The sequence below is a fragment of the Ovis aries genome, chromosome 8, assembly GCF_016772045.2.
Source record: "Ovis aries strain OAR_USU_Benz2616 breed Rambouillet chromosome 8, ARS-UI_Ramb_v3.0, whole genome shotgun sequence".
Taxonomy (NCBI): Eukaryota; Metazoa; Chordata; class Mammalia; order Artiodactyla; family Bovidae; genus Ovis; species Ovis aries.
The window spans coordinates 82,441,374-82,454,446 of NC_056061.1; the positions used below are offsets into that span (position 1 = coordinate 82,441,374).

Sequence of the window (13,073 nt, forward strand, 5' to 3'; positions counted from 1 at the left end):
AGTCACTCAGTCGTGTCCAACTCTTTGCGACCCATGGACTATATAGTCCATGGACTTCTCCAGGCCAGAATACTGGAGTGGGTAGCCTTTCCCTTCTCCAGCGGATCTTCCCAACCCAGAGATCGAACCCGGGTTTCCTGCATTGCAGGTGGGTTCTTTACCAGTTGAGCCACAAGGAAAGCCCACCAGCCCTCCTCTTTCTAGTAATACTATCTTGCAGCCCCAACTTGAAACGTGTTTTCTCTGTTCCAACATTTGGACAGCCAAGACGGGGGACAGGGGACACAAGATAAACTGGGAGTAGGCTCCCAGAATGATCTCTGCTGTCCCTGACCGTTTCTCTTCTTACCCTCACAACAACTGCCCTAAACAGCCACGAACTCTGCCAAGCGGCCTACCCTCCCTTCATCCCTTTCAAATGATTTCTCTCACTCCGCTCACAAAACGAAGCTTATGAACTCCTTCAACTTCTGCCCCCATAGCTACAAGCAGGGATTGACTGAGGTATTGTATTCAAATAGTGGGGTAGGGGAAGGGTAGGAAGTTCCTAAGTGGGGTAGGAAGTTCCTCTAAAAAAAAAAAACTGCACACAAAACCACAAATATCAAATTAGGTACTAAAATGAAAGTAATTTAGAATGAGAAAAGACACCACAATAAATTCCTCGAGTCTTAGAAATGTTGGTATCTTTCTTTCCGAGTTTCATTAGGTAATCTGTCAGAAGTGCTTACAAAGAAATGCTTCAGGATTATACTCTGATGTTCCTCCCTCCCTAAGACATGACAGCTCCTACCAATTCGGAGTGCTCAAAGGTGCCCATGTGGTAAGGCAACCCCAAGCCTAAGCTTCACAGTATCACAGGAAATCTACCCTGGCTGGTTTTCACATCTTTATCTGCATCACCTTCTCCAGATTCCAAATGGACTTCTATCAGCACTGTTCTTTCCTATTTCTGAGGGAAATGTCTCATCCTTTCTCACAGGGAAATGTACCATCTACGTTCTCATCTCTTTCACTTCCACAGGGACCTCGATCCACTCATTAGCTTTCTCTTCTTTATCTTCACACACTCTCTTTCAGCTCTTTCTACTCCTCCCCTCAAAATACTGGATGTCCAGTGTTCTCCTATCAAAACACAAAAATGAACTAATAATTGTGAGCGGGAAGTAAATCCCCGGTCTACCCACTTCTTTCGCCTCAAGTGGTGGAAGTCTCTTCGTCCCCACGACTGCTCTAAACATTCACATGCTCTGCCAAGCCCCGACCCGACCTCCAATCCGCCACTTCTCTTTCCAATTGCACGTCTGCCACCTGCATTTCTTAAGACTCTTTCCCCAGTGTGTCTTCCTGAAACACTAGAATACCCCTCCCCAGGGTCACCAGTGAGTGACATCTTTGCTGCGAAAGCCACTTTTCAGTCAACCATCTTCCGGTCTTTGTCGGAAGCATTTGACTGCTCCCTCCTTCTCTCCTCTAGCTACTGTGACACCGGGTCTTCTAGGCTGAATTCTCACATTTCTGGCCACTCCATCCCATTACTCACTTGGCAAAAACTTACTGAGCACCCACCGCCTGCAGGCGATGGAAACCTGAGATGTGCCCTCAATGGGCTTACAGCTGGCCCTGCTGCCTCTGTGCGTGCGTGCATGCTACATCGCTTCAGTCAGTGTCTGACGCTGCGACCCCGTGGGCTGCAGCCCACCAGGCCCCTCTGTTCTTGGGATTCTCCAGGCAAGGATACTGCAGTGGGTTGCCATGCTCTCCTCCAGGGGATCTTCCAGACCCAGGGACCAAACCCGAGGTTCTTACATCTCCAGCACTGGCAGGCGGGTTCTTTACCACCAGCGCCACCATCCAGTCCTTAAACGTTAGTGTTGCATTGGGTTCCACCTGCAGTCCCCTTTTTTCCTCATGCTATCTTCTCGTGCCAAGTAATTTCAGTGTTTTCATCATAAAGTTTTACCTGTAAGCTTATGATTCCCAAATTTCTGTAACTATTTCTATTCAAGTCTTTCTGCTAAGCTTCACACATATATTCAGCTGCCTAATGCACATTTCCACTCTGAAGCACCACAAACACCCAGGATATCTAAAGTCAAATTATCATGCTCCTAAAACCAAATATCCCAAGACCATTTATTACCAAAACATAGTTTCCACACTGATTAGAAATGACTCCTCCCTACGCCAAGGTCTAATCTACCTAGGGTCCATTTCTGGAGAGTTTTGTTCCACTGGTATATTTGTCTAACTCTGCATCAGTGATACGATGCCTTTCTTTATTCCTATACCATTAAAATAAGCCTTGATATCTTCTAGGTAACCACCCTGCCCCCATTCTTTTCACAATTATCTTGTCTATTGGGATTTTTCTGGAACTGAATTGAATTTACAGACTTAATTTGGCAGAATTGATGCTTTTGAACTGTGGTGTTGGAGAAGACTCTTGAGAGTCTTGAGTCCCTTGGACTGCAAGGAGATCCAACCAGTCCATCCTAAAGGAAATCAGTCCTGAATATTCACTGGAAGGACTGATGTTGAAGCTGAAACTCCAATACTTTGGCTACCTGATGCGAAGAGCTGACTCATTTGAAAAGACCTTGATGCTGGGAAAGATCGATGGCGGGAGAAGAAGGGGATGACAGAGGATGAGATGATTGGATGGCATCACTGACTCAATGGACATAAGTTTGAGTAAATTGTGGGAGTTGGTGATGGACAAGGAGGCCTGGCGTGCTGCAGTCCATGGGGTCGCAGAGTCGGACACGACTGAGTGACTGAATTGAACTGAACTGATATGGACATGACTGAGCGACTGAATTGAACTGAACTGATGATATATGGAGTCTCTCCATTCATGAAGAGTATATCTTCAATTCTTCTTTTAGATCTTTTGTAATTTTCTCCACAAAGGTCATGCATGGTTTTTCTTTGTTTCCTCATTTCATGGAAAATTTCAAATGTATACAAACGTGGAGAGAATAACAAAAGGAACCCCTTGTCACTCAGCTTCAAAACTTATCAACAAGAGGTCAACCTTGTTTCATCTACACCTGCCCTATCCAAAAGAACTTCTGCATGGTAAGAGATTTCCTACTACCAATGTGAAAATATGCTAATATGATTGAGGAACTGTCATTTCATCTTGTAAATTTTCATTAATTTTAATTACCCACATATGGCTAGTGGCTATATTATTGAACAGTGCAATCTGTAACCTACATTCATTCCACCACCGTAACACTCAATTATTTTGAAGCAATTCCATGATGTCATGTCATATTTAACCCTTAAATACTATAGTATGTTACTGCTGAGAAAATTAACCATCATTATTCCTCTCTCCAAAAAATTTCCTTAGTATCATCAAATGTCCAATGAATGTTTCAATTATTTCATAAATTTTGGCTTTGCACTACTGGACTATTAGAATTAGGATCTAACCAAGGTCCATATTTGGTTGCTAATGTGCCTTTTAGTCACTTTATTTCTGTAACTACTAATTTAGATTTTTCTTGAATTAGTCTTGATAATATGTATTTTTCAACAAGGTGGGAATTTAGGTTTTCAAAATCATGAACATAAAGCTATCCCTGCTTACTCCTATGATCTTCTTATCCCTAAAATTGTATAACTTTTTTGTTTCTAGCATTATTTGTGTTTCTTATTTTTTAGTTGCCTTCTAAAATTTTATTAATCGAAAAATTTATTTAATTTTCTTCATCTCTTGTTTTGCTGAGCATCTCTGTTTTGTTTTCTATTTCTGCTCTTCACTACCTTCTTTCTTCCTTTGGATTTACCCTGTCCTTTTCTTAACTTCTTCATTAAAACAATATATTATGAGCATTTCTTGCTGTTTCATAAGTGCATTTAAGACCATAAATTCCCCTCTAGTTTTGCTTCACTTCAATTTCACAATTCCTGATATTTTCACTGTGTGAGCTTAGTCACTTCAGTTGTGTCCAACTCTCTGTGAACCCATGGACCATGGCCTGCCAGACTCCTCTGTCCACGGGATTCTCTAGGCAAGAACACCAGAGTGGGTTGCCATTTCCTTCTCCAAATCTGACCTGAGACAGTTCACTTCAGTCGCTCAGTCATGCCCGACTCTTTGCGACCCCATGAATCACAGCACACCAGGCCTCCCTGTCCATTACCAACTCCCGCAGTTCACCCAAACTCATGTGCATCGAGTCAGTGATGCCATCCAGCCATCTCATCCTCTGTCATCCCCTTTTCCTCCTGCCCCCAGTCTCTCCCAGCATCAGGGTCTTTTCTAATGAGTCAACTCTTCGCATGAGGTGGCCAAAGTATTAGAGTTTCAGCTTCAGCATCATTCCTTCCAATGAACACCCAGGACTGGTCTCCTTTAGGATGGACTGGTTGGATCTCCTTGCAGTCCAAGGGACTCTCAGGAGTCTTCTCCAGCACCACAGTCTAAAAGCATCAATTCTTCAGCACTCAACTTTCTTCACTGTCCAACTCTCACATCCATACATGACCACTGGAAAAACCATAGCCTTGACTCAACGGACCTTTGTTGGCACAGTAATGTCTCTGCTTTTGAATATGCTGTCTAGGTCGGTCAAAACTTTCCTTCCAAGGAGTAAGCGTCTTTTAACTTCACAGCTGCCGTCACCATCTGCCGTGATTTTGAGACCTGAGGCAAGACCTCCTCTAATCTGGGTTTTGTTTAGTTCTGTTTCCCATCTTTAAACATGAAATTTCTAAAGATTATCTTTTCATTGTGCTAGATGACATATATTCTTTGGAATTGTGAAGACCTGCTTTGCCACCTAATTGCAACCAATATTCATAAATGTGTCATATAAACTTTTCTTTGCTATTGGCAAAATTTATTATATCCATTATAACAAGCTCATGAATTTTGTTGTTAAAAAGTACTTCTATGACCTTACTAAATTTTATCTGCATGACCTTCTAGTACCTCCGAGAGGTTTTTAAAAATTTTCATCCTGGCTTCTTGATTTATCAGAGTCCCCTTAGACTTGTCCATTATTTCTTTAAATTATTTATTCATTCAACAAATACTTGAGCACCTATACACCAGGAACTGTTTTAAGTACTGGAGACAAGGTAATGAATATGAAACCTATGTACCTGCCCTCATGGGTTTTACCTTCTACTATAGAATCCCCCCACTGTGCCAAACGAATACTGTCATATTTTGGTCATGATGTGAAAAGACACGTCATTAGGTGTATAAAAACTTAAGACCGTTGGAACCTTAGTACCCTGTCCCTTTCATCACCATATCTGATCCCTCTTTATCCCTATTAATATTTAGGGATATTATTAATATGCTTTAAGTTCTATTTCATAAGATGTTAATATTTTCTTTCCAGTTTTCTTTCAACATGTGCTTAACTATCATTTTCCCCAATCATGCTTATAGTCTTTTGATATCATATATATTTAATTCCAAAATCTTTTTAACAGATAAGTTTAATCCATTTACATGTATTGTATGTGGGATAAATCAAGTTTTCTTTAATACCCTTTAACTAGTTTAAAGTTGTCTCATTTATTTCTATTTATTAAAAAAAACTACATTTTTAACATGCTACATAAAGTATAAATTTAAGCAATACAAAAATTCTCCCAAGTAAGAATGGTTTAAATCCAATCCAATCTCTATGTTTTTAGGTATTTTTGCCTACTATTTTAATTCCACATTTTAAAAAAATACTCCAATGGGAGTCTTAGACACTTCACCAATAGGAGCAGTTTCACGGATTATGGAAGTTATAAAGCGGACATGCAGGTAGTGACCTTACAAGAAGTCTCACAGGCCAAAAGTCTAGTACCACGTACTTCCTTCAAAAAGGCAGAAGTTATCACTCTCACCAAAGCAGCATGAAGTATACCATACACATGTCCCCCATTCGAAAAACCTGGAAAGAAGTACTCCCAGAAAACCAATCCCAACGCAGTGGATGGAGTCTCATCAGGTTTTGCTAGTAACTATTTCTTCTGCTAAACTTGAAGATGTTAAGCCTTGGATTCATCCAAGTGAAGGAGTGATCCCTCCTGGCCATCAACACAATAAAGGAGAAAGCTGCTGCTGAAAGCCCTTAACAGACTTTTAACGTCCTCTTTAGAAGAAACAGGAAGAACAAACAGGATGGCTCCTAACGTTAAGATAAGGGCTACAACTGTTCTGTTGCTGGAGCAAAGTTATCTTATCTGATCCTGGAAGTCAGTTCTGACTCTCAAGATCAAGTTACTTTATCCTTTGCTATAACTACACTACTCTGGAACTGAAGTACCCATTTCTGTCACTCTAATTTAGATTTAGCCTTTAGTATACCATTTTCGTAACGTATGGTACTATATAGGGCCCACACTAAGGTGGAATTTTTTGGAGCGATCGCCCCACAGTCGGCTAGGGGGAGCTCGTTGTCGGTGTGTGTCAACAGGACTAGATGGTGGCATTCTCTGCAGAGTCCGGGTTATAGTGTGAAGTGCTGCCTGCCACTTAATGTTTCCTGTCGTGCTTTGCCCTCACACATACCAGCCTTCTTTTTGCAGGTGGGCCCCATCCTCAAGGTTACCTCCTGCCTCTGCTAGCCCCTGACCAGAATCAGTTTCAAAGTGAAAGTGAAGTCGCTCAGTCGTGTCCAACTCTTTGCCACTCCATGGACTGTAACCTACCAGGCTCCTCCGTCCATGGGATTTTCCAGGCAAGAATACTGGAGTGGGATGCCATTTCCTTCTCCAGGAGATCTTCCCAACCCAGGGATTGAACCCAGATCTCCCGCAGTGTAGGCAGACACTTTACCGTCTAAGCCACCAGGGAAGTAAGATAGTTTAACCATGCTCAAACCCACAGAAAATGTGGAATGTTACACGAGGCCTGACAGACTACAGAGACCACCCTGAATCTGGGCACCACCCTGACTCATATTACTGTGATCTGGGGCACATAATACTTTTGGGTGAATACTCTTCACCGGAACTGCACCCAACCAATCACTCCCCAACTGAACCAACACCTGTGGTGACTTGAGCAACACTGGCCAAAACCTAAGAGAAGAGAGAGATACTGAGGGACCTGAGGGCTGGCTAAGGGGATGAGCCAGAGAGGAATGGCCACCAAGGAATATGGTCATGGAAAAGAAAAGGGACTATTAATGCAGATAGATGGATTAACAGGGCTACTATTTCAGGAAGAAGAAACAGGTGAAGAAAGCAGCCTGGGAGACAAATGACACTTTGAGTCAACGCACAAATCAGACCCAGAAAATAATGGCAAAAATGCCAAGAACCACTTCTGGGAACAGGTTGATAGAAACACACAGCAGAGCTGGCTAAGCATGCTGATTCAACCAGAAGCCAAACTGGCATCTAAGCAGTGGTCCACTATACTGTGGGGTAGAAAGTCAGAAGGCGAAACTTTGGAAAACCCATGCCCTCCTCGCCTCCTAGGACTATGGGATATTTTGAGCAGTAACTATAATTTCTGCCACTGTGCCGTGGATGGCAGCTGTTCCCTGGATTAACAAAAAGGGGCTGTAGGCAAAGGGAAAAGGAACACTTGCCAGAGACAGCATATACTGCCCATGGGGAGCCACTGGGCCCTCATGAATAAACTGTGCCCCAGATTCAGACACACAGCTCCAGTTCTAACTGTCGCTTCTTATCATGCATACGGGCTTCTCAGGAGACAGGTCAGGTGGTCTGGTATTCCCATCTCTTTAAGAATCTTCCACAATTTGCTGTGATCCACACAGTCAAAGGCTTTGGTGTAGTCAATGAAGCAGATTTCTTTTTTAACTTCTTTGCTTTTTCTATGATACAGTGGATGTTAGCAATTTGATCTCTGGTTCCTCTGTCTTTTCTAAATCCAGCTTGTACATCTGGAAGTTCTCAGTTCACATACTGCTGAAGCCTAGCTTGAAGGATTTCGAGAATCAACTTGCTAGCATGTGAAATGAGTGCAATTGTATGGTAGTCTGAATATTCTTTGGCATTGCCCTTCTTTGGGACTGGAATGAAAACTGGCCTTTACCAGTCTTGTGGCCACTGCTGAGTTTTCCAAATCTGCTGGCATATTCACTGCAGCACTTTAAAAGCATCATCTTTCAGGATTTTAAATAGCTCAGCTGGAATTTTGTCACCTCCATAAGCCTTGTTTGTAATAATGCTTCCTAAGGCCCACTTGACTTCATCAAAATTGGGAAAGGTACGTTAAGGCTATTTTAAAAAGGTTAAATAAGCAGGTGTGTCACCCTGCTTATTTAACTTCTATGCAGAGTATACCATGCGAAATGCTAGGCTGGGTGACTCACAAACTGGAATGAAGATCACAGGGAGAAATATCAACAACCTCAGATATGCAAATGATATGACTTTAATGGAAAAAAGTGAAGAGGAACTAAAGAGCCTCTTGATGATGAAGGTGAAAGAGGAGAGTGAAAAAGTTGCCTTAAAACTCAACAATCAAAAAACTAAGATCATGGAACCTGGTCCCATCACTTCATGGCAAACAGAAGGGGAAAAAGTGGAAACAGTGACAGATTTTCTTGGGCTCCAGAATCACTGCAGACAGTGACTGCAACCATGAAATTAAAAGATGTTTGCTCCTTAGAAGGAAAGCTATGAAAAACCTAGACAGCATATCAAAAAGCAGAGACACCACTTTGCTTTTGACAAACATCCGTATAGTCAAAGCTATGGTTTTTCCAGTACTCATGTATGGATGTGAGAGTTGGACCATAAAGAAGGCTGAGTGCTGAAGAATTGATGCTTTTGAACTGTGGTCCTGGAGAAGACTCCTGAGAGTCCCTTGGTCTGCAAGGAGATCAAACCAGTCAATCCTAAAGGAAATCAACCCTGAATATCCATTGGAAGGACTGATGCTGAAGCTAAAGCTCCAATACTTTGGCCACCTGATGTGAAGAGCCAACTCACTGGAAAGATTGAGGGCAAGAGGAGAAGTGGGTGACAGAGGATGAGATGATTGGATGGCATCACTAACTCAACGGACACGAGTCTGAGAACACTCCAGGAGACAGTGAAGGACAAGGAAGCCTCGTGTGCTGCAGTTCATGTGGTCACAAAGAGTTGGACATGACTGAGTGGCTGAACAACAACAGATTTGGACACCAGTTTCCATGTTGAGCTGCACTTTGGAATGCAACATTTGGTTCCACCTAAGGTGGTCAGTGGGATTCAGAGATCATTTACAGTAATGACCTTCATATAAGATAACATACAGTATATGGGAAACGGAAGGTTCTGCTGAGAAAGAAATCCATAATGAGACAGTCATTCTATCATTGATGGGTTATTGTAATAACACCTTCTGTATGAATGATACAGAAGTTTGGTGCAATTACAGTAGAGTCAGGAAACAGTAATTTAAAAAAGTAAAATGTATAGTAACACTGATGTAGACAACTATATGAACAGGAACTCCCCCTCCCCCACCCCTCCCCATTCCACTCTATTGTGGAAGTTGAGGACAGCTGGCCTGAGGACAAATAGAAGGAAAAATCTGAACTCATCTAGCAGATTTTGCCAAAGAATGCTAAAGAATTCCACTGAGTACAGATAACGATAGACAAGGGAGGAGAGAGAATAGTGCAACTTTTCCCAGGCAGACTATGCAAACACCGTTCAGTAATCAGTGGGCTTTCCTGTCTTTTCCAGTCCACGGGAAATTCTGATTAAAGAGAAGGCCACATTGTAGACCAGAAACCAAAGCTAACTTTAACCAACTTTTTTTTTTATGTGAATCACTTAATTTATAAAAAGCAAATGTTTGTGACCGCTCTGTACCACTTCTGCACCTGCCCACATCTTAAAAGATGGCCCCTCTGAGTTTCCATGTTACAGAACATGGCACTTCCTTGTCAGTGACTCAGATGCACCACAGTCACTTTCCTTTGGCATCCCACCCAAACTGCGTTTCCAATCCTTTAAACTTACAAACAACAACAAAATACAACTCCATGGCAAGGCTTCCTTACAGTGTATGTATATAGACGGATAAACACACACATATGTATGTATGCATATATATGTAAAGTATATTCCAGTTTGTGACTTGCCTATTCATTGTTATAAACGTACCTTCTGTTGAACAGAAATTTTAATTTTCATAACATCTCTTTAACCAAATTCTTTTTTCTTTTATAGTTGTTGCATTCTATGTCCTAGCTAAGAAATTTTTCTTGCCTACCTGAAAGTCACAAATATTCTATGGATTTGTCTAAAAGGCGTTTTGGTTTTCACTTTTACATTAAGGCTATGATCCATTTCAAATTAATTTTTTGATTTGAGTGAGATAGTTGAAGTTCATTTCTTCCCCCTCTATATGAATAGCCAATAGTCCCAGCATCATTTGTTGAAAACATTTTCCTATCCTCATTGAATTGACTTTGTGCCTTGGTTGAAAATCAATTGATTAAATAAGTATGGGCCTATTTCTGTACTACATTGCATTCCACTGATCTATTTGTGTACCCTCATGTAAAATCACACAGTACTGATTAATGCAGTTTTATAATACATCTTGGGGCTTTGCAGGTGGTGCTAGTGGTAAAGAACTTGCCTGCCAATGTAGGACACATAAGAGACTCGGGTTCGATTACTAACTAGTTAGTAATTCTGCTTCTGAAGACAAGCAGTAGTAATGGTGGCATGATAACATGAATATCCCTGAATTGCACTCTGTATGTGGTTAGGTAAATTTTATGTTACATGTATTTAACACAAAGAAACAAAAAAGAAATCTTTCCCAGAAACACCATAGTCTCCTATATTTTTTTCTAAATATTTTTCAGGTGTGTCTTTCACACTTAGGTCTTTAGTCCATTTGGAAACTGCTATTGTAAATGATGTGAAGTAGGAATCCAATTTTGTCTTAAATCTATATGGATACCACGTAGCTCAGCATCGTTTACTGAATACAGTGCTTTTATACTACTACTTGGCGGTATACTTCCATACGTATATGAGCATGTTTCTAAGCTCTCTCTTCTGTTCCATGGGTTTACTTTCCTATCCCTAAATCAAGACCAGTAATTAAGCCAGGAGTCTTGATTATTACGGCATTATATTGTTTTGATACCTAGAAGGCAGAGACTTTTTCTTCAAAATTGAGTGAGGAATTCCAGGTGCTCTGTCTTTTCATAGACATGTTAGGTTCAACATGTGAAGCTCCATGAAAAGCCATATTCCAATTTTAATAGGAATTTCAACAAATCTGTATATTTGGAGAAAATGGACATCTTTATGGTACTGAGTCTTCCTACCCCAAGAATATGGTGATAGTCACTCAGTTGTATCTGACTCTCTGCAACCCCATGGACTGTAGCCCGCCAGGCTCCTTTGTCCATGGAATTCTCCAGGCAAGAATATTGGAGTGGGTTGCCATTTCCTTCTCCAATGAATATGGTATATGGGTGCATTTACTTGGGTCTTCTTTAATGTGTTTCAATAGAGCATTATAATTTTCTCCTTAAAGGACAATGCACCTTTAGTTTGATCTATTTCCAGATACCTTCAGTTTTCAATACTGTTATGAATAGCATCTTTTTATTATTAAAATTCCCAGTTTTTGCTGGTGTGTAGAAGTTACTCTTTTATTCAGAAATCTGCTTGAACTGAAGGTCATTTTTGATGACCTCCTAACAAAAGCAGCCCTTCCAGTCCTTCTTTATCACATCCTATCAGTTAACCTTCTAGTTATCTGATTTTTAGTATCCTTTTCCCTGCCTATAATTAAGTTGCCAGCTCACCATTGTTAGTTCAATGTCTAGAATAGGGTCTGACATATACCGCACAAAATGTTTGTTGAATAAAAAAAAAATGGCGATTTTAAATCTAGATGATTTGGAAAAACACGGAAAGAAAAGCAGATTTTGAAGTGATGGTGAAGTGAGGTCTAATTCAGGTTGGGAGGCATTCTTTAGAGTTCTCACAGGTCATTAACGTGCAGGCATCTGACATCTGGCGCACAAGAATAGAGGTTTGACGGGATGGAACCGATGAGACAGTGAAAGAGGAAAATGCATTCAAGACGAAAAAAAACAATAAATTTAGGAACAACTATTGTTGGGGCAGATTAGAGAGAGGGAGGGAACGAGCATGCGCAACAGCATGGAAACCAACGGGAAAGATTTGAAGCAAAGAAAGAGGGAAATAAATGGAAGAGCTAGATTCCTAAATCACATGCACACACAATTGGAGAAGTACAATTTCACCTAAGGAACAGAAAGCAAGAAACCTCATTTCTCGACTGGTAAAAAAAACAATTAGAGCTCCAATACATTGTTGTTCAGTAGCTAAGTGGAGACCAACTCTTTGCAACCCTGTGGACTGCAGCATGCCAGGCTCTTTCTGTCTTCCCCTATCTCCCCGAGTTTGCTCAAGTCATATCCATTAGGTTGCGTGATGCTATCTAACCATCTCATCCTCTGTTTCCCTCCTCCTCCTGCCCCGTCTTTCCCAGCATCAAGATCTTTTCCAATGAGTGGACTCTTCGCATCAGGTGGCCAGAGTATTAGACTACAGATCCGAATCTGGAGAAGGAAGTAATTTTGGAACTCTCTGGGTCTTTCCTCCGGGCTCGGAGGACCCATCAGCATTCAATCTTATTCATCCTCTCGCGTCACAGCTATAGAAGCTGTGGTCTGAAAGGTTCCAATCTGAACGGCGGAGACTTGTTTCCTCCTCATTTTCACCATCCTTCCTGTGGCCGACGGTACCAGCAGGTGCTCTCTGGGCCTGGGACTGGAATTAAGAGGAGGGTGGCGACCGGGAAAGCAGAGCCGGGCTGCCGAGGCGGGGAAACAGGCCCTCACCTCACGCCCAGCGCCGGGTCAGCGGGTCAGCCAGGGGCCGCGCGCCCTCACTGGGGCGCCCCGACCGCGCCGAGTCGCCGCTCGCCCCACGGCCCGCAGTGCCCGGTTTCGCCTGCATCCGCCCCCCACCCACGAACCCAGCCCTACCTTCCTTACCTGCCGGCGCGCGGAGGCGGCCACAACCCCCTGGCCGTTCACGCAGGACCGAGTTCGCTGGGAGCCCGCCCCGGCCCACTGCTC

At 42.2% G+C, this 13,073-nt stretch overlaps 1 protein-coding gene across 3 annotated transcripts in view; it reads right to left on the reverse strand.

The window, feature by feature from the left end:
• Window positions 1-13,048, reverse strand: part of SERAC1 (serine active site containing 1) — a 56,008-nt gene extending 42,960 nt beyond the window's left edge. For 2 of the 3 annotated variants that reach the window (XM_012183188.5, XM_004011430.6), the window contains exon 1: window positions 12,990-13,048. The gene's annotated coding sequence lies outside the window, so the exon portion shown is untranslated. Of the gene's footprint in view, window positions 1-992; window positions 1,126-12,989 lie in introns of all 3 variants that reach the window. The other variant, XM_042253673.2, reaches the window with a different exon arrangement.
• Between the last annotated feature and the right edge of the window lie 25 nt (window positions 13,049-13,073).